This window comes from Lipotes vexillifer, unplaced genomic scaffold (genome assembly GCF_000442215.2).
Source record: "Lipotes vexillifer unplaced genomic scaffold, Lipotes_vexillifer_v1.1 scaffold765, whole genome shotgun sequence".
Taxonomy (NCBI): domain Eukaryota; kingdom Metazoa; phylum Chordata; class Mammalia; order Artiodactyla; family Lipotidae; genus Lipotes; species Lipotes vexillifer.
Window position 1 is genome coordinate 118,225 of NW_006773642.1, and position 4,980 is coordinate 123,204.

A 4,980-nucleotide genomic window follows, 5' to 3' on the forward strand; every position below is an offset into this window, starting at 1 on the left:
CCCCTGCATCGGCAGGCGGACTCTCAACCACTGCGCCACCAGGGAAGCCCTACTTTTTTTTTTCAAATGCATTATGGATTTTACACCCATAGCACATCTCGATTTGTACCAGTCACATTGGCAGTGCTCAGTAGCCACATGTGGCTAGTGGCTGCCATATTGGATGGTGCATGTCTAGGGGCACGTGTCTCTAAACTAATTCATATGCCACCATGGGATGCTGGCCATAATGAAGCCTCTCCTCTGTATCCTGGGAACACGGAGAGGGAGCATTTCTGGGAATTGCTTCCAAAGTCTTTCCAGGGAAGGAGCCTTTTGAGTTGGGACATGATTGCACCCAGAAGGGAAGGGCATCCTTGGCAAAGGTAGGAGCACATTTCTGGGGGCTGGTGAAAGGAGGAGGCCCAATTCCCTGAGCCGGTTGGTTCTGACATTCTTTACGTTGGCTTGAGTGTTGCAGAGGGATTTGAGTTCAGGAGGGACAACAATTTTCAGACCTGATGAGTTTGCTCAGCGCTTAGAACTAAGTAAGCCAAACCCTGTTCTCTAGGAGCTGATCTCTAGACCAATGCTTCTCAAACTCAAGTGGGCATCAGAGCCACTTGGGGGGCTTGTGAAAACACCGATTCCTTGGCCCTACCCCAGAGTTCCTGATTTAGTAGACTTGGCATGGGGCCTGAAAATTTGTGTTTCTAGCAAGCTCCAAGACACTGCTTGGAGAAACAGTCTTAGAGAACCATTGGCCTAGCAGATGAGTAAAGCCATCAAACATTCATTCAACAAACATTCCCAGTTTAGCACTTTGGGGCAGGCACTGCTTCAGCACTGGGGATATAGTAGCGAGCAAGACAAGTGAAGTCCCCTTCTTCAGTGGAGCTTTGGGCAGGGACACAAATAACAGACGTTGGTGACCTCAGGGATCTGCAGTTGACCAGATGATAACATCCTACCATTCGCCCTAAAACTCTGATGCTTATAAAAATTACGAGATTGTTTCTACTCCCCAAGAGAAACATCTGTCAGAAGGGACATACCATTTAATGAGAACTATGTGACACACTTTGTGCCAAGGACTTTACAAATATAATCACGTAGTATTCTGACTATGGGATAAGCAGCGATACTTGCTTTTTGTTGTGGAGTAACTGATTTTCAAAAAGTTTGGTGGAATAACTTGGCCCTATTCCCACAGTTAGTTTATGGTTTGTCTCTGATCTGTCTGTTGGTTCATGGTGGTTCCTTTGGTCTGGTCCTCTTAGCAACACTTCCCTCCTCCAGGTTTTCTAGTTAACTTCTCTTGTTTGTCTTTCAGATCCCTGATCAACCACCAGTTCTTCAGAAAAGTCTTTCTTGACCTCCCTGATGAGTTTCACTGGAGTATTTATTCATGATTTAGTTCACAGGGTCTGTCACATGGTGGCTGCTTAATACAATTTATTGATTGAATGAAGGAGTTAATGCATTTGATGAAATCAGCAACGGCTTCTTGCCTTATTGGGCTGAAAAGAAGTCATTCCAGGAAACTGGAGAAAGGAGAAAAGCTGCCTGGCAGTTAAAACCAGAGACAGCCTTGAACCTGGAGGGGTGGCCCGAGGTGGGGACCAGGCATTCTGCACAGACCTGGGATTTGGGTAGATAGGGAGGGGTCATCCTGGGGAGAGATTGTAGAGGTAGACGTGGAATCCTGAAAAACAAGTTCAGGAAATCAGGAGCCCCTGAACGTTTGCGGGCAGCCGAGCCACATGTAGCTTTTTTTCTGTTTTGGAGGAAAAACTCAACTCCTCAGGCACCTGTGATGGGTGCTTGAGGCCGGGTCAATAGGAAGAATCATAGTTCAGATTCAAGCTCCAAATCCATATTATTAGGGTCACGTCCAATTCCAGCCCTCAATAGCATGTGACTGTGGGCAAGACGCTTAACCTTTGTGAAGCTCAGTTTTGTCCTCTGAAAAACAGGCAAAAACAAACAAACAAAAAACCATTACTGAATCCATTGTGTTGGCTTTGAGGATTAAATGAGTTACTATAGGGTGAATTGTCTGAGATAAAGTCTGACACGTGGAGAGCATTAGCTGTTATTAAGGAGATGAATCTCTTCTCGTCTCTCTTTTCTCCTTTCCTTCTCTTCCTCCTCTCTCCATACGTTGCCCACGAGGAGATTTTTAAGGGCTCCTGGATGGAACTCTAGAACCAGCTCTTTGGCATCCAGGTAGGTGGCATGTCACCGAGGGGCCAAAAGACAGTGTCTGTGGGTGGCAGGGCAAGGCGTGAGGCCAAGCTGGTCACAGCCTGTGGCATTTGGTTCCATACCTGGTTCCCTACCGGTGACAAAAGGCAGATCATTCACCTCTTGGTGTCTCAATTTCGACGTCTGCATCGGGGGACCACAAGCCCAGCTGAACGCAACTGCTGCGGCCAGTGAGGGGCTGAGTCGAAATCGGATGAATGCCAGGATACACGCTAATCTCAAGGGAAGTCCCTGCCTGCAGTGAGACCGCATGGCACTCACCTCCACAAAATACAGAGCAACAGATGACGCTTCAAGAAGGAAAAACAAACTTTCTGAGTTCACTTGGCTGCAGAACATCTTAGGAGACTGAATTACAGTAAAGCTAAAAATAAGACCTGGGAGGACCAGTGTGCTTTTTTCCTTAAATGCACAAAAGGTTTCTCTTTTCTACCTGACTGAGAACAGCATAATTCAACAGGCACATTTTGCCTTATTTTGTTGCGTAGGACCCAGAAAAGCTCAGGGGAGAAAGAGTTCCTGAGATTGTAGCTTACTGCTAGATGATCCAACCCAGGGAAAGTTATTTTTATACCTAGTGGGTTTTTTTTCTTCCTTCTCCTTTCAGCTGCCTGGTGTTTAATCCTCACAATTAGGGGGTCTGTCTTGTGAAACAAAGTATTTTTTCTTTCTTTCCTTGATTATAAAAGGCATACATGTTCATTGTAGAAAATTAGAAACTACCAAAAAAAAAAAAAAGGAGAGAGAGAGAGACATCTGTCATTCAAAGATAAACATGGTTAATACCTCAATACATTTTCTTCTGGTTTGGGGGTTTTCTTTAATGCTTCTCTTAAATAGTTAAGTCCATATGATACATATAGCTTTGTATCCCACAGTTGTAAGGAAATATTTCTGACACATGGCAGAATGCACTGCATGCCCTTTCCCATCATCCCTTACCCCAGAGGTAAGTTTGTTCGTTATTCCCTTTCTTTTCTTTATTGTTTTTCACATATTCAGGTGTCAATAAACAATATAGTGTTACATTTTTTATGTTTTTGATTTGTGTAAATGCCAGCATAATGAATGTTAGAGCTTAACAATGCCAAGAAATCTATGGGGACTGGTCACCTGGCGACTCTGGGTGGATCACCACAGACTTCAAGATGATCCTGGTGTGCTATGAGGACGGTAGGAGTATTATCATTTTCTATGTGAGTCAAGACACAAAGAATAGTTAGGAAACCATTGCTTTTATATTTGATTCCTTATAAGTTTGTGATAGTCAACCATGACAATGAGTTTATTTCTAGTTCCTTCATTTTTACTACTGTATATGTATGAGTGTATCACACATTACGAGATTTTTCCATTATCCTGCAGATGGCCATTTGGGTTGTTTCTGGTGTTTGGCTATTTCAAACAATGCTTCTGGGAATTCCCTGTTAGTCCAGTGGTTAGGACTTGGCTCTTTCGCTGCCGTGGCCCGGGTTCAATCCCTGGTCAGGGAACTAAGATCCCGTAAGCTGCATGGTGCAGCCCAAAACAAAAAAAAACCAGACAAATCAAACAATGCTTTTATGAACATCCTTGTCTCCTGCCTCACATGTGTAAGAATTCTTAATTTAGGACATACATCTATGCTGGGTCATAGGGTATGTGCATTCCCAAACATATTGAAACATACTGAAAAATGGCAAATCATTTTCCAAAATTACTGCCCAATTTAGTGCTCCAGATACTTGGCTCTGCTGGGGGTATTGTCAGACTTTTCAATGTTTGCCATTCCGGAGGATGAAAGTATCACATTGTGATTTGAATTTTCTTGATTTCTAGTCAGGTTGACCACATTTTAAATTTAAAAAATTTTGCCATTCAAGTTTTCTCTTTTTCAAAATGTCAATTAACATCTTTTGTTCATTTTCTTCCTTCTTTCCCTCCTTCCTTCCTTCCCTCCTTCCTCCCTCCCTCCCTCCCTCCCCCCTCTTCCCTGCTTCCTTGCTTCCTTCCTTCCTTCTTTCCTTCCTTCAGTAAGAATTCTTTATATGCTCTAAGTACCATTCCTTGACTGGTGGTGTAAATATTTTCTCCAGTTTTTGCACTTTCACTTTTCTGTATTGTATTTTGATGAACAGAAGTTGTTGAACTTACCAATTTGATAAAGGTTAATGCTTTTTTAGTGTTTGATTAAGAACTCCCTCTCTACCTTGAAACCATCAATACATTCCACATATTTTTTCAAAAAATTTTACAGTTTTGCTTTTCATTTTAGTCACTAAAATACCTGAAACTGATTTTTTGGTAAGGGTGAGGTGGGGGGTCAACATTTTTGTTATATCTTCCATATGCATAACTGATTGCTCCATAACCATTTATTGAATAGTCCATCTCTATCTGCTGACCTGCATCGAAATTCTTTCCTATTATCTATAAATGCATGGGTCGGTTTCTAGGCTCAGTTCTCTCCCAATTGGCATATATGTCTCTCCATATATCAATAGTATCCTATCAACTTTTATAATTTTATAATAAGTTCTGATATTTGGAAGGGCAAGTTTTGTTATTTGTTATTCTTCAATTACAGTGGTAATTGTCTGAATTACCATTGGCCCTTTGCTCTTGGTCATACATTTCAAATGAGATGTTCAAATTCCCTGGATAAACCTGCTGGTATTTTTCCTTCAATTGTATTGAATCTGCAGATCAGTTTGGGGACATTTGACATCTGTCTATTGAAACTTCCTATCCATG

At 42.2% G+C, this 4,980-nt stretch overlaps 1 non-coding gene across 1 annotated transcript; it reads left to right on the plus strand.

Moving 5' to 3' along the window:
* Positions 1 to 3,668: 3,668 nt before the first annotated feature.
* On the plus strand, positions 3,669 to 3,740 carry TRNAE-UUC (transfer RNA glutamic acid (anticodon UUC)). The gene has a single exon. It is a non-coding gene; the product is annotated as a tRNA-Glu (tRNA).
* Positions 3,741 to 4,980: the final 1,240 nt, after the last annotated feature.